This window comes from Stegodyphus dumicola, chromosome 12 (assembly GCF_044657685.1).
Source record: "Stegodyphus dumicola isolate Sdum_Otavi_A_Nest chromosome 12, ASM4465768v1".
Taxonomy (NCBI): Eukaryota; Metazoa; Arthropoda; class Arachnida; order Araneae; family Eresidae; genus Stegodyphus; species Stegodyphus dumicola.
Window position 1 is genome coordinate 66,342,923 of NC_140779.1, and position 21,491 is coordinate 66,364,413.

The window sequence follows — 21,491 nt, forward strand, 5'->3', positions numbered from 1 at the left end:
TGGGAAAATTCTGCTATTCTAGGATTCCTCTCATTTTTAGGTAAGTTTGGAAGGGCAAAAGATATCTTAGAATCCAAGAAAATGGCAGAAACTTCTCTTGAAAAGTTTAACAAAAACTTACATCTTGCTTTAAAATTAATGGGAAACTTTACCGCTATGACTTAAATTTAAAAGTGTTTTTAAAACATATACAAAGCCAAGCTCTTTCAAAGGATGATAGATTAAAAATACTATTTTTATGTTGACAGATCATGCAGTATTCATTAATCATTTAATCCATACATTGTTGCCATTATTCGCTTTAAAATCGTTAAGCTTCTTAACAATTCATTAAAGTTTTACAAAATATGAAATTCGAAATTCGTTTTTCCAAAAACTCATGTTCAGATGGACATGAAAACATCTGAACATGGCTGAACATCTCCTTCTGAACATGGCTTCCAAGTACCCATGTTCAGATGGAGGATTACGTTATTCAAAATACCACTGACTAATCACGAGATCTCCAAAACTATACACCCGATTGACTTGAAATTTTGCATAGTTACTCATTCCACGATGGATGTAGGCGCGTACTAAGAACGGATTTTACGTAAATCCTGTCAAAATAGATTTTTGTTATACAATAGATGTTTTTCATACATTTGGTTTTCAAATCCAAGTTCAGAATTTTCTTTTATTCTTGTCAAAACTAGATATAAAAATACAATGCAGTCAATGAATGGATTTTCCTTTAAAATTATTAAATTGGTAAATAACTTGCATCTATCCAATGAATACAAGCAACCTTTAAATGATAAGGTTAATAATAACATTTATATTTAACTGTTATCATAAGTTACATGAAAATAAATTTTACTATTAGAAGAAATAAATTATTGTGATGAAAAATAAAAATGTTATTGTTATTTATAAAAATGGCCACATAAAAAGATCAAAGACAAAAAATTATAATTGATTGAAAAATTTGATAAGAAAGATAATAGCATTTATTTTCATGAATCTTATGATAAGGGTTAAATAACGTTAGTTTTATGTTGGCAGTTTTTCGTGGTGTAGACCTACAGGGGATCCCGCCACGTTAAATAATGTGGACGCATCCCTCATAGATGATGTGGAAATCTGTGTATGGCAGATTCACTAACTGGCAATATATTTCCCGAATTTAAAAAATTTACATTAGTTATCAATTCAAAATTAGACATTTCGTTCATATAAGAAGTCTAGGTTCACATTCAAATAGATAGTGCGCCCAGCAAAGCGAGTGGGTATCAGCTAGCTTTCTTATATTTAGCAAACAACAGTGATTTGATAATAAAGTGATTTATCACTAACTACCAATTTTTTCATTTTTTAATGACAGTCTTTACTATTGTCTGTTACTTTAGAATAGCCTTATTAAGATTATATTCTCTTCCAGTTAGTACCTCAACCATGGTAAAGACAGCACTCCTACATGGTTTGAGTGCCCTAAATTATTTCCCCCACTTTATTTCCGTTTACAGTATTTTGCTTGGTGAAAAGCGGACGAATGAAAGCTGACTTAATCGACAGTTCAAAAGAAGTGGCGGAAGAAAACGCTGTATGGTGTTTATGATACGTATTTACGATAGCCGATGCCGATGGATTGGAAAGTCTTTGAAGTACTTCTTTTAAAGTAACAGACTATAACAGTTGCACCTATATATACAGGAACCCCCATTTTAAATGCTTATATGTACATTAAGGAACTCTTGTGATATTCACTTATACTCCCGCCTTCTTATCGTGCCTTCGTGGAATGGTGGTCTGCACGTTCACCACCAGGATTTGGCGATTGTCCCCTAGGCATTGCTCCTTTTTCACGTCTTCTGCTTCCAAAATATCCTAATGACTCTACACACTTAAAAAAAGAAACTTACACAGATTAAGTTTTTTCTAATCCTAGCTAAAATTATATCTCGTCCCTAAGAATTTCCCATTTAACTCAAAATTATTTTTATTAAAAACAAATTTTATGTATATTATATATATAATTATAATATTTATTAAATAAATATTAACAAACAAACAGTATATTCTTGATCAATGTAATTTAGAACAGCGTACAATGTTTCTCTTAATTATGTTATGATATCTTTCAATGGCTACAAATTTCTCTTTGTTTTCTTAATTCTTGAATGACGGTTTTTTATGAAACAATGTCAAAAGCAGCGAAAGATGAAGAAAGGTAAATCCAAATTTTGATTTCTTTCATGTTAAAAATATCATAAAGCAACTGTTAGATCGAAAACAAAAGGCAAACGTCATACTGAAGTTTTATTTTTGTAAATATATGTATGATTTATTCTTTCGCGTACATAAAAGACAAGCCGTAATATATAAATCCTTGCAAATGAATTTCATTCACCTTTATTCAGAGAATTCGAAATGTTTTCGTTCTCTGAATAAACAAAAGCCTTGCTAAATTCTCTTAACATGCAAAACATTTTCGGTAAAAGCAACAACAATCTAATGCCAATCGCGATTTTGCCTGTATTAAAGCAAACTGTTACGGTATTGTACTTCTATTTGAAAATGGTATATTAGAACTTAAGTGTAGAGAAAATGTGTAAAGGATGCAAAATGTCAAATATTTTAAATTCTTAAATCATCAATTATACTAAGATTACGTTTGTCTGCAATAACCCATAGATGTGAGATGAAACGTGAGATCTAGAAAGAAAACATGTAATTAAAAACTTACTCAGAATGAGAAGAACCAAATATATTACAAATGAAATAATTATTTTTATTTTTCAGCATCACTATTTTAGATTAAATATTAATGAAAATTTAAATGAGGGTATTAGCCAGACTAACAAAATACAGCATGCTGGTACTTCTACATATTTCGCACCAGATCTGTGTTACACGTGACTTATCGAATATCACGCTTTTACTGCTAAACTCACCGTCACAAGTAGTGATGGGCAACTTCGGTACATTCTTGTACCCGGTACGGGAGTAACGGGTACAGACAAGTACCCGGTACAAAATACCCGTTACTCAAGTAACCGTTAGTTTGAAAAGTACCGAAAACCGATTTCAAGTACCGAGTACACAAGTAACGATTTGGAGTACCGAAGTAACGAAATACCGGAGTAACGGTTTGCTGTACCGTAGTACCCTAGTAACGATTTGGAGTACCGAAGTACCCTAGTAACGATTTGGAGTACCAAAGTACCCTAGTAACGATTTGGAGTACCGAAGTGCCCTAGTAACGATTTGGAGTACCGAAATACGCAGCTAACGATTTTGCGCACTGAAGGAACTCTGCCACGTCACCACGTGTTTGATTTTATCTAAACGTAGTAAGATTTTTAATATCAGAAAACATGTCAACTACGGAAGTGTCTGAGGAGCAGACCATTCATGGACACAAGGAGCGCATATCACCATTTCGCAAATACAACCAGATACTACTGTCCTCGTACCAAAACCGAAGTGAGCTGAACCCTCATCGATCCTCCAGTAACGAATACCGAAATACCGAGAAGAAACGCATATTTTCGTTACAAAGTAACGAATACCGAAAAGCATCCGTTTCGGTACAGAAGTAACGAATACCGAAAAGTAGCCGTTTAGGTACAGAAGTAACGAATACCGAAAAGTATCCGTTTCAGTGCAAAAGTAACGAATACCGAAAAGTGCCCGTTTCGGTACAGAAGTAACGAATACCGAAAAGTACCCGTTTCGGTAGAGAGTAACGAATACCGAAAAGTATCCGTTTCAGTGCAAAAGTAACGAATACCGAAAAGTGCCCGTTTCGGTACAGAAGTAACGAATACCGAAAAGTACCCGTTTCGGTAGAGAGTAACGAATACCGAAAAGTACCGATTTCGGTACTGAAGTAACGGGTACTTGGATGTACCGATTTTCAGTACCCGTTACAAAATACCCGGTTCGGTAGTACCGACTCATCACTAGTCACAAGTTAATCATTTTCCATCTGTCCAAAATGAAAGTTCTGAAGGAACGCAACCTTTAAAAATTTGGGTAGTCGACAAGCATATTCGGTTAGCGATGATATTTTTTCGAATAAAAGAGAAAACACGTGCTCACTGAAATTATGCGGAATCGGTAGGTATGCGGAATCGGTATCGGTAGGTAACAAGAATGCCCCCGTGAAGACATTATTCGTGACTATCTTGCTGGACAGTAAAAAGAATATAACAGCAGCCATTTTATACGAATTTGGAGTATCAGTCTTCTTACGATTTGCCATCCAGCTGAATTCATCTCACAAAAGATCGCATGGCTTTATCAGGTAGCATTAGAAGAAGGGAAAAATGGCACATCATGTTGGCAGGGAAGGAACAGGCCAGAAGCACGGCCAACTGAAAGAACGCCAGTCTATTCACGAAGGTCACGCCAGAAGACCGTCCTTCACCCTCGAACCCCAGCAGTAGAAAAAAAGAGAGGAAGAAACCGGTTGACAGACAGACAGACAGATGTGTTGTTTTGCACCCGCTAAGTCTTTTTGCATCGATCAGGAACCCCTTCAAGCGTTGTCTTCCCACGGTCACGATTAAAACGATACGTAAATAAAGTGGAGGCTTGCCTGCACATTAAGCAAAACAGTAATCTTATTTTTGCGTAGATTTTGAATAAAATTCTATCTAATTTTAGAGTCATCAGACATAAGTATCTGTTCTTCAGGAGCAAAAGATTTCTGCTCGTGTAAAAATCGTTGGAGTTTTATTCAAAATCTAATCCCAAATAATGCTGTTCTTTTATCTTAGTTAAAGATTTATTTTTGACTTCCAATCTGAACCCCTGAAATTACTTTGATGATGTTATATAATAATTTTATTTCAGGAAATATAGCTACGGTAGTCATTTACGCCACTCCATGCAAATCTAAACTTCTCGCACAGCTTTGAAACCTTTATGTTGCTTATGGTAATACGCATGCAAATACGAGCTAGAGAAAGAGCCATTCACTCTGCTCTACTCACGTGACGCACTTCATTACGTTGAGCTTTATGTAATAATAATTTTTATTTGTTCCTCTAGCCGAAATGGAGAGAATCGGAATACTTAAAGAGCGTTTATCCATATTTCTGCTCCGCCCCATCTCGCTTTTAACGGACATTATAAATTTCACTTAACGGTTATTTCATACGAAGCGAAACGGTTTAGAATGAGAAAACTTTTGTCACTGTAACAAACGTGCGGCGATGAATATTCTAGAAACAATTGAATGCATTTTGAAAAAAGCCTCTCGGGATGTTTAAGTAGAATATTACCTTTTTTCCGCATCTGGAGAGTGTTTTTGCCTGCAGAATAGATAAAAATAGAAGTCGTTATCGTCTTAAATGTCATGAGGGAGGGTTAGATAAGTGAGAGGTTTGTCGATTCGGAATGCGTTTTGAAAGAAAAAAGGTGCTGTGTACAGTTTTTTATTCCAAATGTTATCTTACTTTGATTGTGGATATGATTAAAACAAACTTTATGGTTTAAGAAAGCATAAGATAAACAAATTTGCTGATGGTATTTGTGGTTGGTAACAAGCCAAAACAATGAATCTATTTTTTTTGTTGCTTCTGCCGACAGTATTGTGTCTCACACATTGATATTATTTGCGTTAACAGATTTAAATTTCAACCTAGAATAAAAATGTTCTTCATTCCTGCCTTCTACACTCACGGGCTTAGAACCATCATATATGCAGCAGATTCAACTATTATAATTACTACATCAGGAAAAATTGTCATATCAGTTTACCAAGTACTGATGTTGGATGTAAGAGCAGCTGCCACTAGACTTCATATAAACCCCCTCAGACGATATAGTGGCTAGGGGAGTCGACTGCGATACAAACGTTCCGAGTTCCAATCCTGGATATGGCATGGTTGTATTTGTTCGTTGTCCTTCGTGCTCTCATAGCAGGCAAAAGGAGCCCGCCTATTACTTGCCTCCATAATAAAGCAACCACAGCTTCTGGCCTTAGTAGTGGAGGCCATCTATACACGGTTTGAGCCCGCCATTGGAAAAAAAAGATTTAATATATTTACCTCGACTATAATCTGATGGAAAGAAGCATTTTAGATGGCTAATCTCGGCCTTCGATCCACCAGATTGCCAAATAATATTGTTATGATCAATATAAAGCTTAGCGACGTTCGATTTAGAAAGCAAATTATAATTTTTTAATCACAAAAATTATGTTATTTAAAAATAATTTTAGAAAGCTCACATGCCTTTTTTACTATATTATTATCTGACTAGTAAAAGCTACAGTTTTAGTTAATTATCGCTTGCCATTTTGGTAAGACTTAAATAAATTTTAAAAATCGATTTTAATTTGTGACTTTTGCTTAATGCCATGAAATACTAATCATTCGTACCAGAGTTAGTTACATGATATTTTGCTATTTCTTCTGCGAAGCTTTAATGTGAGCATGAGACAGTTTTTATTATAAATTCTCCACTAAAACATCTTTCTCCCTCTAGGTAAGCAAGCAGCTCTTAGTGGCCTTTTCATAATTAACTCTCAAATTGTGTTTAAATTGGCCTCCAAAAGCCGAGTGATAAGACACTGATATTTCGATCTAGACTCAAATTTGGGTGGACAGCGTTCCTGAAGAGAACTTTTCATGCGTTTTCCTATGTATAGCGATAATATGATCTTTTTTCACTAACAATGGCGACGGCCTAGTTCTCTTTATGCCAATAACACTCTGTACTTTTATAAGAAAGTTTCTCTTTCATTAACCCGTGTACCTTCTTGGTGTAACTGGAAACACGTTAATCTGGAAATCGGAATTTCTGAAGTTTGAAATTTCGGTAAAAGCAAAGCTGATTTCCAACGTCTACTTGCTCATTCTACAAGTGGTGCTCGAAAACAAATATGGTGATCACCTGTATTTGGCGATAGCAGGCATTTCTTCCCCACTCTTCTTGTATTGGGGGATAATTTATAGAATTTTAAAGCGTAATCGAAAGCATATCTGGCAAGAAACCGGGCCTCTGTAATTCGAATCTTAAATGGAAAAGGAAAAACTAATTTCTGACGTTTCCTGCAGCAAAAGAACCTAATGACTGTTGACTTTGCATAATTTAAATAAAACTATCTATCGATGAGTTTTAATTGGATTTAACTTGGAATTTTTTTGTTGTACCCTAGCAACAAGAAGCTGAGCTACGCTTTCTGTTAACGTAAGCATAAGTTTTCATTTGGAGCCTTCTTTTAAAAAGAATGTTTGAAAACGTTAATTAAAACTTTATACCGACTCGTCATCCCCCAACTTGTCCTTAAAGAAAAAAAAAAATAACAAGAAAACCTAAATTGTTTGAAACTGAAAAAATTCCTCTTTACATTTCTTAGTAGTTATCAAAGATCTACATAACTGTGCAATTATACCTGCCACTCTGAGATTGAGGCTCATTTATAAGAAAAGAACACTATTGAGTTTCATAGAACTCAAGATCAGTCTTTCACCGTCTGATCTTAAATAATATATTTTTCATCTGTATCTCAGCTTCCTGAAGTTACCAAATATACCTATCATTCATGATGAAATTAATAAACCACTATTGAGGAAAAAGGAAAATCATGTATTGGAAAACTTTCATTTCTAACCCATAATTTATTTTCATAGTTATTCCTAAATGTCACATTAGTTTTTAACCACTCTCACGAGAAATCACCAGATTCCCAAGAGAACCGGTTCACCTCTAGGTGTGTGTATGGCAAGAATAATATATTTTATTTTCAAGGGGAATAGGAGAATTAGCATATTTAAAACCATGCCGGATATAACGCCCTGAGGATATGTTCACATTCACTAGAACTTGCGAAAGAAATTGGCACGATTAAATGCTATTTAAAGTAAATCACTAACGCTCTGCAAACCAGATTAAACTAATTATTATTGTTGTTGTTGTTGTTGTCTTGTCCGTATTACATGGAAAACTGGTTGCTAATGCCTACTCCAAAGAGAGATATTAATAATTATTGAATACTAAGTGTAATGCTAATTCTCTCTTCCTGTCATAAAATAGCATGCAAGACATTGTCCAAAATTCTATGAAAATTTTGTGGACAATTTTATATTCAGCTAAATTCAAATTAAAAGAGACAAAATCTTAAGTTTTTGGCTTCGAAGTTTGATGGTTCCACATTATGTGACATACAAATCAGTATGAAATTGTAATTAGTTCCTTTAACATATTTATTACGAATATTTTTTGCCACATATGTTTTATTTCCTATGAATTGCATCACGCCAATAACTCGTAAGATACACCCTACCTGAAATGCGTGCTTGTCAAAGGGAAGGCAAGCTGGCGATAGTATCATGAATTGCTTGTAGTGGTATATTGGAGTTTTTGGATTGTGCCTGGTGGCACACCGCGACATGCTATCCGTCCTCTCATCATCTCCTTCAGATGCTGTATGAGATTCATGTCCGATGATCTAGCAGGCCACGGCAGATGTCATTTTCCAGATAACTCCGTACCACTCGAGTTCTATGGGGGGGGGACGTTGTAGTCTGCAAATATTGCGTCTGGACCCATTGTAGCACTAAACGCACAAGAGGGTGTAGAATTTCGTCGCGATATCGAACGGCTGTGATGGAAACACCAAGAATCACTTGGAGGTCGGCATGGCCGTTCATTGCCTTTTAGGAATCTTTCTGGATGTTAAATCGAAACTCTTCCGTAAAGCGTACATGGCCGCACTGCTTTGGTGTCCAATAGCGAAGCTCACGGGCCCAATTCAGTCGTTCTTTGATATGCGATGGGGACAAGAAACGCAAACAACAGGTCTTCGGGCATACAATCCACTTTCATGCAGTCGACGCAACACAGTTTGGCTGGATATGGGCCGTCCTGTAGCAGCAGAGATGCAACGCCAGCTGTCGTGATGTTAGTAATCTACGGTATCTTGCACGTAGCAACAGGAAGCGATTATCTGGCCGTTGTAGTAATCCTTCGGGGTCCAGATACACGTCTTTCTACAGAGATATTGATCATTTTGGCAATGGTTCCACAGCCTGTTGATAACACTACAATGCATATTCATCTTATATCAGCGAATTTGTCTTGCACCAGCTTGCAACGTCCCCACAGCTTTCCAACGTATTTCAACAAGCACATGGTGTCTTCAACTTACGCTGTTCGCTTTCGCTTTATGGTGTTATAAGGAACTTGCGATCTGATGCATAAGTCCGTCATGCCCTTTTTTAAGGCGTTGTGGTACAACCTATTTTGAATACTTTAACACATAGATATTTAATCTTAATTCTAATCTATGTTAGTTTTAAAAGATTATTCTTTTCGTTTTAGAAATTACTTCTTTCTTATCACTGACATATTATTTGTTTCTTTGCGATTTTTTATGATTTACTGTTTCCATGTGTTTCTTTTATAAGATACTATCGCATTAATTACATTACAATATCCGAAAGAAAGTAAATATTTATGCGATATTTACTTTTTTTTCGGATACTGTAATAAAAAAAGTAAATACACATTATGGCAAATTTTTCCAAATATTTGTGCTCATTTATTCATAATTTAGGATTTTAGATATTTTTAGTGTTGCGTTTTTGTTTGCTTATTTATTTATTTAGTAATTTTATGCTTGTTTATGTTGTTTCTAATTTAATGGTCAATTTTTGGACTCTTATTGTTTTATAAGATGTATTTCATGTATCTTTAAATTCTGATTCTTTGAAATTGTTATGCTGACTTAAGTAGAACTACTCATTTGGGGAAAATATCTTGCTGCTGAAATTTGGCCATAATTTGTATTCTCCATGTTAGTGAAACATGACGATTTTGCTTCAACTTGGTGACATTATAAAGTAAAACATTTTTTAATAAATCATTCGATAAAATAATTATTGAATCCTCAGGAGAAATTCCTCTTGAAGTTTTCAAAGGCTTCTCTCCCTTGAACTACCCTATAACTAGGAGGTTGTGAGTCGCCGGTAATCAGTTAGTGAGTTCGGTACTAATCAATTGCATTAAAACTCTCATCATCTTTTAAAAGCTAAGCTTCTGCTCTGTGACTAGTGCTTTTAGTATGTAGAGATAATAGGTATTTTTTAAAGCAGGGGTGATGAAAACTGAACAATGCTTTCGCCGGGAATCGAACCGCGGATCTCTTGAATACACGCCTAGCATACAGACCATGAAGGCACGCTAAGAAGGAGGGAGAATACCTTATATACTGCCCCTTTTAAAAAGCGGATTGTTTTTTTTTTTTTTTTTAGGGGATTCAATCGCCAAATCCTGGGTGTGAAGAATCATCATCCACCACCCCTTTAGTTCGGGCACCACTGTAGAGACATTAGATTATTTCGAAGCCGGAAAAGTAAAAAATGAGGAACGCCTTCGCCGAGAATCGACGGATCTCTGGAATACGCGCCCAGCATGCAGACCACTACACCACGAAGACAAGCTAAGAAGGCGGGAGAAATACCTTATAAGTATGTGGAAGATTTTTGTGTGGCTTGTGACACTCCTAACATTTTACGGAGTAATTCGCCTTATCCCATTTTTCAAGCACTTTATAGCACCTAGGGCCATCAAATCCCGAATAACGTAGTGCTCCACCCGAACATGGGCACCTCGAAGCCCAAATTTTCAATTTCGAATTCTATATTATTTTGCAAAACTTTAAAGAATTTTTAACAAAATCGACGATCTGAAAGCAACACTACTATAATGATTATAATATTGTTTGGTTACTACTACTATTAGGTATGGATTGTAACATTGTTGTCTCCAGAACGCGAGACTGTATATCGAAAATTCTAAAGATATGCTGTTTCTAAATATTTTATTATTTTGCTATTCAGCTGAATTTTATGCGACGTAAATGCGAAGAACATGATATTTAATTAATACATTTAACACACAGAACGTAGAACGTTAATAATAAAAAGGACAAAAATAAGTATTGCAAGCCATCTTACTAAGAAAACTACACATTGATATAATAAGCTGAGAAAAGACTGAAAAAACAGAAAAATGCCAACGCTTAACAATGCATCGGGAATTCTTAACATATGCTGCTTCTAAAAGTTTTGTAATTTTACCGTTGAATTATATATAATGTAAGTGTAAAGGAAATGGTGCTTAATAATAAAGCTGAAAGGACAAAAAGAAATGCGTTAATAGGAGTGAGCGCAACAGCAGACTATTCGACTGCAAACTCAGTGACAGCGTAAAAAATCCTTAACAAACTCTCTTGCGCGACCGTTAAAACCGGAGCCTTCTCAGACTTTTGTTTCTTCTTATTATGATTATATTACTTAATCTCTTGAAGTAAAATAATTGAATTACACAGAAGTTGAACAAAAATCAGCTTAATCTAGTATCAGGCTAGAGTTCAATTTTAAGCCACTCAGATGGGCAGTACCAGCATAATCAAAGCTATTTAATCTTCTAAATTCGCATATACTCGTATTTGAGAGTTCGTTAAAAATCAATTACTTTTAAACCAACAACCTATCGTCTGCATTTACGCAAATTCAGCTTAATTCAGATTTATGTTATGCATATTATTATTATGTTATACCTTCTCTGTTAACTATAATTTATCTTCAGTATTTTCAGTACCAGGAACCAATCATTGAAAAATAAAAAAACATTGTTATTCATCTTTCCTGAAAAGTGTAAACTGAAGTTCATTCAAAACTTCAGTTCTTTTATAACACTTTTGCTATTATGGAAACACGGAAAGAACAGTTTCTTTACTGCTTAAGTATGCGTTATCTTCCTATTCAATAGTTCTCACATTTTTTTTTTTCCATACAAACGCTTTTCATTTTCTTTGATTAGTAATGTAAAGAAAGAAAAGCATAAATTTTTCCATTGTAACTGAGTGCACTTCGGAAGTAAAGCTTAAATGAATCAAATTTTTTGATTAATTTCGAACAAAGCGTGCATTGAAAATTATCGAAGCAGTAACCTTTCATTTTTATCATCTCAACACGAACCAATTCGTTTATAAATTATTACATTATTTACCAGGACTAAGTTACTGTTATTTATAGTTTCGTTGTTTTTAATATGTTTTCTGTCGAGTCCTTTTATTATCTAGCGCATTTTTAGGTGAGGTATAAAAAAACATAGTAGTATTTAAAACGTTTTCTAAAGTATGGTCAAAAATTTTATGAAGACATTTTTTCTCACTGTGGGCGAAAAGATTCTGTAATACTAATAGAATGACGTTTTGAAGTTTCTCCAAGAAAACAGTTTCAGTTATAAAGAATTTAAAATATTTCTTTTTTGTGTCCTAGTATTGTACTGTCTAGCAGCTAGATGCTAGAACGTTTCTTTTTATCGAAGATTCTTTCGGCGATTTCTAATTCTCGGCAACGGCAGAGTTACTTTTTCATGTTTTCAGTTCTAAAAAAGCGTAAGGTCTGCATACAGTTTTAGAGTCATTAGGAGTTTTGAAGCAGAAGACGTGAAAAATGAGCAATGCTCTCCCGGGACTTGAATCTGGATCTCTCGAATACGCGTCGAGTTGCTACCGTTACGCCATGAAAATATGCGGAAAAGCAGGAGAACATACCTTAGATACTTCTCCTTTTAAACTGCTAGTGGGGATAAGAGTGCCCAATCGCCAAATCCTGGTGGTAACGAATTATCGTCCACTATGTTTTTAGTTTGGGCGCCACTTTAGAGTCATTATTATTTTTGTTTGAAGCAGAAGACTTGAAAATTGAACAATGCCCTCGCCGGAACTCGAATATGGACCTCTCGAATACACGCCGAATGTGCTAACGTTATAACCTGAAGGCATGCTTGAATGAGAAAGAAAATACCTTATATAGTTAGTAATAGTTAGTTGTTTTAAAGTGATTAAAACAGAGATTTTCATATCTTTAAAAATAAAGTAAACAAACACTGTTTGTGATGAAAGTCATTTTCATGACCATTTTTAAACGCAATTAAAATAAGCAAATTTAAGGAGCAAATATAAGATAAAAGAGCTGCTCGTTTTGATGATTAGTGTTAAGTTAAAAAATAGCTTAGTGCTAAATTAACGCATAGAATCTTTAAAGAATTTTCTAAGCATATGTTTATACAATTTTTGCGTGCAAATGGATGAAATCTTTTGTCTTTAAATCATTAAGAATGATACAACAGCATTTCTCAAACCTTTTCAAGTGGGGACCACGTTTATAAATTACAGTGTTCTACTTACCATATTATCGTCTTCTCTCACTCTGAAAGTAATTTTTTTAGCATTAGTTACTATTTATATTTTCGAAATTCAATTTACCTTAAAAATTCACTGAATTTTAAATTGGTATCAATCAATTTAGTTAATATTGGTTTTTAATAATTCAAGGCTATTAGAAATAGTCTCTAAAAGATAATCTTTATCCTACTTTATCTTATTAATAACAATCTCTTATTGACTAAAAATTTAATAAATGTTGGTTCTCACATTATTGACATGGATGAACCTGACAGTTCTTGCACAGCCATGCTATGTTTGGATGTATGCTGATAATCTTAAGTCTGATATCGGCATACTTATCAAGTCAGTTTATGTTCTTTGCTTTTATTTGAGTTAGTGATGAATCCCCCCTTTCTTGTATAATTACGTAAAAGCTAACTGAAATGTAATTTAAAATATATCACACAGTTCATTATATTCCGTTTTTAGTGGTAATGCGTTCCAGAAATTAACCACGCCTTCTGCTTGGGGCTCACCGACGCCCGAGCGGTAAAGTAGCTGAATACTGGTAGTTTGGTCCAAGGTTCGAATCCTGCGAAAAGTTGGCTGTATGAGCATTTTTGTGATTTTCCTCATGCGTAACATGTAAACAACGCAATTTCCCTTAGAAAGTCCTCAACGAAGACATCCCTCCCCTTAGGCAGATAGCCCTCGAGTTCTTTGCGTAATCAAATAAACCAAGCCTAAGCCTTCTGCTTAGAATTTCATTTTAAGTCCGGTGTCATTACAGAGTTCAATTAACTGTTCTCTTTCGCTCAATGATAGTTCGATAATTTTGAAATTGCTGTAGAAATGATCCAGAACCCACGAAAATTCGTTATATTTGCCACTTGGAAAATAAGTTTCAAACTTTCACGTCAGAGTTTGGAGATGCGAACATTTGCCATACATTCATAATTGTTTGACAATAGCAATTTAATTTTTTTGCTAAAAGGATTCTAAGGTTGGATACAGTGAAAATTTCTATGGTCCTATTCTAATACCTTGCACACAAAGATTTAGTTCATTTCGTTTGAGAGCACATTCATTTTTGAGTTTAATGAGTCCATTAAGTTGACTGAGATAGCACAACAACAAGCTTCGAAGACAACAGTTTAAGAAGTGGTGTGATAAAGACATCATTCACGAGGAATATTAAAATTACTTGATTTCAAACGATAATCCTTCTATTACAGTGTTATGTTTAATAAACCCTTATAGGCAATGGAGAATTCTCTTGTTACGATTTATCTCACCTCACTTGTCTGACAGTAACATCAGAACAAGCCAAAGAAATTCAGCATCGGAAAGAGTGAAATGTTGCTCCTGTCGTTGGCAAGAGCCTTGGGCACCATAGAGATGATAGTACGACTTTGCTCAGTTTCACCCCCAATTTTGATGAAGAGCTTCCGGGAGGAACCCTCCTCTCCAACCCCTCTTTCCCTACCCCTCTTTCCCTGATAAACGTCTCAAGAGGCCTTTCGGCTCGCCGCATATTTAGAAGGCCCCCATGCCGCACAGACACTATACATTTACAAATATCCATTCCATCTCCAGGAATCAAACCCTGGCCCTTCGGCGGCAGCCAGCCTTCGCTAATCACTATTCCGATTGGGCGGCGTAGAATTCTTTTTAAAGTAACTGCATTCATTAATTATTTTACTTAGAAAGGAAAATTTAAAAATCAGATAGAACTATCGGACGAATCTTTCTAATTATTTTAACAAAATTTGTCCTCTATATGGAAGCCTCTTTTTTACTTTTAATAATAATAATAATAATAATAATAATAATAATAATAATAATAATAAAAAAGGTCTGTAAGACATCAAAGCAAGTCTTTAAGACATCAAAGGAAGCATAAATGAATAATTTTTAATATTTACATCAGTTAACATATGACATATGAAATATTTTTCTTTAGCATTTTGTAATTCAAATTTATATTTTTGTGAACTAATTGTATTATGCAACTTCTAGATCTATATATCATGCTTTACTATGTAAAATATTCTTAAGGCTGAGCTTAAAACAACAATTAATATCAGGATTCCAACAGCGTTCAAAGCCAGATTATTTTCTAGTTATGAATTACTATTATTAATTTATGTTAGTAGATATATCGTAAAATGAGACTTTAATTTTAACCCCGAATGTATATGTTACGGTGAAACACCGAAATCTGGAGAATGTCGACTTTCACCGGTGAATGTCAACATTCACATAGTCTCTTGGTGTATGTCCGAAATTTTTTTCAAATGCTCTTATTTCTGACTTACACCGATCAGTGTCGACATTCACCATGTACTAATGGTGAATGTTGAACATATAACAATATTATATTTTCTTCTCCGTCATTCAGTCACGAATAAACGCACTTGAGACTTGAAATAAGAACTTAAGAACATGAGAACCTAAAACACACAATACATTTAAAATGAGAAAGGAAAATAATAGAAGTTAAAAACTTACTTAATTATACAGTACGTTCTAAATGAGAAAATAAAATAACAGTAATAAAAAACTTACTAAATTATATGATTCAAATCTTATTTATTGCAACAACTTAAACTATTATGGCACTTTATGACCTCTCTTTTCGACTTTTACCAGAGCATATCTGTGATTGTCGACATACACAGGTGAGGGTCCTAATATACAAGAATGTAGTGAAATATTCGGTCTCTCACCGACGTATTTGGTGAATGTTGATATTCTCCGGTGAAAGTCGACATTCTCCAATTTCGGTCTTTCACGGTAACATATGTACGAAATAAGAATGAATGAAGGACTTGAATTCAGTATTGGCTTGAAATGCAAAACGACCACACTCGTATATGATTTCGGTTTGACTGTTTGTTTGCAAGGAAAATTTAAAAAAAAATGAATTTAATAAATTGAATTTTCATTTAGATGAATTTGATGAATAAAGAATATGAATTTGATATGTCGAAAATATAGCACTTTAGGCTCAATATTATTAATTTTATAAATAAAGAATATATACAATGCTATATTGATACAATGCAGGAAATATAATTTCTGAATATTTTAAAGCAAATATTATGTCACAGTTTATGATGCTCAGGTTTCAATACCATTTATCTATTTAACTTGAAATATCTAAAGTTTCGTGTAATATTTCGGAGATAAATAGTTACTGCACTTAAAATTTATTTTCAGAAATATAAAACAAATGTTTTGTGATATGCGTCGAATTTTCACTTACATTTGACATATGGCACTACACTGACGAACATTCTGAAACCGCAACAGTTTATTTCAAAAATAATGTTTACTCTTTCTCGTTTTGAAAATAAACTCTTTCCCTTCTTAACATTCATTTTCAAGATAATGCAATTTTTAAAAGTTTTTTTTTTTCATTTATCTGGAATTCTTCATTTCAAATTATATAATTTAAGTTTAATTTATAAAGAACTTACCTATTTTCGTCATTCTTTCCCACAATAAACACTGCTTCTGACCAAAGATTTGTTTTCCCCAGCCACTTCCTCTGAAATTCCCGTGAATAGCGGAATTAAGAAAGATTGCCAAATGATGCTGTCAGACCAAGCGACAAAATGACAAGTAGCGCTGGGAGACGCTCTCACACATGACACTGGACGAATATGGAGCACGACAACCCCTCTGCTGCTCCCTCGCGATGCTGAAGACACAATGATCGTCTGGTCGGGAAATGCCTGCGAGGGGAGGGCGCTGCGGTGATCTTTTAGGATAGAAATTTGACGCGCCTTATTTTATAGTCAGGCAGCAAGCGGAAGAGGGTGAATTGTTTACAGGCCTTGCTTCTGGAGTACGACTGGCAAATAAATAGTTTATTGAACCAACAACTTCTCTGCGTATGCAAGGATTTTAAGCACGTCAGTTGATTTATTATAATAGATAATTCTTCGTTTACTGCTCGAGTCGTCTTCTGATGTTAGAATAAAGCAAATATAAGTCGTCGCGAATCCCAGTTTACAGAGGTAATACCGGAAACGATGGCCGCGGTTAGCTGAAAGTCCAAGAGCTGTTAAAAACATAAGAAAGAGAAGTAACCCATATTATAACTAACCGGAAAATACTAATACTATTTATTTGAATACCAGTCTAATATGGAGAATAAATTCATTTGATTATGTAAATTAAATAAGCATTCAGTGAATTGAACATATTGCAAAACGGTCTGAAAAGGCTCAGAATTTAACTCTTCTAAAAGGACTATATCTGAGGTTTCCTCCGGTTTCGCTAACGTCGTAGTTGTATTCTTGTATTCGCTCCTGCTGACAAGTCTTTCTTTTACTGTTCTGTTTTCCCATTTAATGGTGAAAGAATTTTTTATTATTTGATTCAAGGGATATGAAACTTTCGATTATGTTATATTCTAAAAAGTGCTTCAAATAAACTATGGAAATCTATACCCGTACGATTGACTCGTAGTGTCATTTTCATCTTTGGATAGCCCATATCGTATCCTCTGTTCATTTGAAGAATAGCACGGACATCAAAAGCGATTAGACGTAAAAACGATTCCACACCCCTTTCCAGCTACAACACTGAAAGGATTTAGATTTGAAATGCGTGTGGCTATCATTTCATACATTTATATATATTACGTATAAGTATTATAATCGATTTACATTATTTTAATAGCAAACATTCCACAACATGACATGTTTTAGCGTTCTAAACATTCATGCGTGACAAAAGTTCTAAAAATAAGTTATAGGCATCGATGATAGAATTTTAATATTCACACAAATTTAGAACAACATCAATTAGCTGTTCTCTAATACAAAGGGAACAAATCTCTATGCGTCGTTTATATATATAGGATCGCCTTTTGTTCTTAAAACGATACGAGCTCAAAACTGAGGATAGGTATTAATAGTCACTTTGGTTATAATAACGAAAACTAAACATCGGAAATAAAGAAATGATGTTACAATGGCCTTAAAAATAATATTCAAAGGATAACTTACTACGTTATTAAGCTGTTTCCAATGGGAATGTTTCCAAAGTTTCCTAGAAACAAATTTAATTTTTTGAATACTGGGCTCAGTTACTTCGAAAAACGTTTAATACGCTCTTAGTTAATTTAGAATTGATAGCAAGTAAAACGGCTTTCATGGAAAAAAGTGCAAATTTTCATTTCTGCGGATGTTTTAAATTTTTTGGGAACTAATTTGCTAACAGGCAAGTGTAATTCTAGCAGAGAACAAGGAATATGAAAAGAAGCACAGAGTTTAGCTTAAACATGTATGAATAAATGCAGAGATAATGGATGCAATTTAAGCTACACAAAACTTTAAAACTTTACATTTAAACTTGAATTGTTGCCGACTGACAAGTTTTTGGCCGATTCCATAAAAAAGTCCTGACTTTCCAAGGAGAATTAGCCTCTTTCCACAAAATTGCCAATAATTCAATACGATCACGTTTCATCTCTCTTGCATTTTTGAAAACAACTCTTATGCCAAGTTTAAATCACTGATTTTTAATAAATGACAAAGAAATTCCCCGACGCGATGTAAAGCAATAAATATAGTATATCATGAAGCAGTGTGTTAAACTTAAGAATCAAGAGTTACGAAAGAAACTGAGTATAAGGTATTTTCTTCCTCTTTTCCGTATGCCTCCCTGGAGTAGCTAGAAGCATATTCGACATGTATTCAAGAGATCCAGGGTTTGAGCTCTCTCCAGGGCATTGTAATTTTTGTAAAAAAAAAAAAAAAAAAAAAAAAAAAAAAAAGAATGATTCTACAAAAGTTACTAAATAAAATTTGTAATTTTTATTTTTTTTCACATGAGTATTTTTTTTTTCCCAAAAGGTGAGGGATAAGAAACGCGATCGATTTGAATTTTTGATGATTTTATAAAAAGAGACAAATTTTAATTGAAATGTTAGGATCTTCCTATGAAATATGAGACTTTTTTTTTTTTGTAAAATATTTTTTATTAGTGATGTTTAAAAATTTTTCATTAAATTTAATACATATTACACTTTTTTTACAATTTTTTAAAACTTTTACTTAGTTTTAAAATTTTTAAAATCTCCTATTTCATTTAGTGTATACGTGCCAGTTTCCCTTAGAAAATCCTCCGCGAAGGCAATCCCTCCCGTTAGGCAGATAGCCCTCGAGGCTTTTTCGTAATTAAATAACCTAACCTAACTCAACCCATTTCATTTGTATTTCGCTTTAAAAATATCCCTTTATACATTAGTATTTTCTTATCATTTCCTAGGAGATAATCAAATTGAAAATAACTATTAAAATTTATATTTATAAACTTAGTAGTGCTAGCATAGGATTTAGCGTATTACGTCCACTTTTAACTATTACTTGTTTACAAGTTTAATCAATAAGATTATACATATATATATATATATATATGTTTGTGTGTGTGTGTGTGTGTGTGTGTGTGAATAAAAAAAGCAGTTCAAAACCTAATTCAACTGCTTATTGAAAGCAATAACAAGGGATACTAATAATGAAAATTAAATTTAAAATTATACGTTTAAAATTTATCCCATATTTAATTCGAAACAAACCACACGCGAAACATAAAACAATGAAATTATAGTGCAAGCCGCATAAAAGGCGCAAAAGCTGCCAAAATTAAAAATGGAAAAGAAAAACAGGAAAAAGGAAATTTACATATCGCGGGTCGTCTTGTTTGGTGGCGCATTGAAAAAATTAAATACATCAGTTTGTTGCTGAACCAACAAAGAAACAAATTAAAGTTTAATAAATGAAATACTCCCAGGAAATTAATCAAAATGATCTATATTTTTATCAGTTTTGCAGGCTTTGGTAAATAGTGCATATAATTGCAGAAGCTTACAACTAAAATTATAAACTATGTCAAAAAAGCTTAATTCTCTGTTTATTATGAGCAGAACAAGTCCGAAAAACCAAGATATACAAACACTGTGTGTGTAATTATGGCAAAGCCTCGAGGGCTATCTGCCTAAGGGAAGGGATGCCTTCGTGGAGGACTTTCTAAGGGAAAATGGCTCGTATACACGTTACACATGGGGAAAACCACGAAAACGCCCATGCAGCCGGCCCGTTCGCGGGATTCGAACCTCGGACCGAACTACCAGTGTTCAGCGACTTTAGATATACAAATACAAGTAATCCAATACATAAAAAAGTAACATATAAAAATTTGAGACTATACAGTCCGGAGAAAAAGTTTGCGAAATTATAGCATCAAAATCATAAGTAAGCAAAGAGCGTAAACTATGATAAAACATTATATTCTATTTAAAAGGACCGAGTCAAAAAAAACAAAACTTGCAATCAGAAATAATTCAACATATTAAAAAGTAATAACCAATGAAAATTTTATCCAAAAAACGTACAATAAAAATAAAAATAAAAAAATAGTTCTTAAAATCTATAAGATTAAAATATGTGAAACGAATTTATAACTCAAATTGTCAAGTAACCCGTTAATTACTCATTTTAATTTGGGTGCTTCTTTTCTCTGTTCTAAAAATAGTAATAAAATAATTTGGACTGCATCACTTCTAGATAAATCCATATCATGTGACTTTTGCATAACGATAATGACTTAGCTAATTTGGAACCTAAGCCGAAACATTTTTTTCTCTTACTAAGCTGGCAAATTTGATAACTATGCACTTTTGCTTCTACTCTTCAGCTAGTGTAGACTGCTACCTGCTGCTTCTCTTCCTATTGCAAAGCAAAAAAAAAATTTAAATCTTTGAAATAGGCACGATTAGATTGCTAAGTGAATTGAAGCCACAAATACCAGTTGAAACAAAAATAAATGCTTAATCATCTTTAGCTGCCAAGTTTCCTCTTCATCGTAGATCAGCATCACCAAATCCTAATGGTGACGAATTATCGTGCACAACCTTTTTTTAGTTCAGGTGCCACTTATAGAATCTTTTTCCTCTTTTTTTTTTTAGAATTTTGTTTTTCAAAGCAAGGAAATCGAAGGATCCGCAGTCACATCGCCAGGATTCGAACTCCGGACCTCCCGAAAACGTGTCGAGCGTGCTTCCAGTTACATCATGAATGCATACAAAGAGGAAGGCGAAAGTACGTTATAAATGGTGTTTGTAACGATTCGTATCACTTTCTGAACACATCATGAATTTCTATGAATTTCTCTGAGAAATCTGCATGATTCTTATCCTGTAACAAAAAATTTGCGGAGGATGAAAAAGCATGAAACACAATGCTTCTTCTACCGGGTGCGTGTGTTCATTATCCTTGTTTCAAAAGAAGGCGAGAGAATGATT

The 21,491-nt window shown here is 34.0% G+C and overlaps 1 protein-coding gene across 3 annotated transcripts in view; it reads right to left on the reverse strand.

Moving 5' to 3' along the window:
- The window catches only part of LOC118197836 (maltase A2-like), a 343,781-nt gene extending 326,762 nt beyond the window's left edge, over positions 1-17,019 (reverse strand). For all 3 annotated transcript variants that reach the window (XR_004759665.2, XM_085806509.1, XM_085806512.1), the window contains exon 1: positions 16,657-17,019. The gene's annotated coding sequence lies outside the window, so the exon portion shown is untranslated. The remainder of the gene's footprint in view (positions 1-16,656) is intronic.
- Between the last annotated feature and the right edge of the window lie 4,472 nt (positions 17,020-21,491).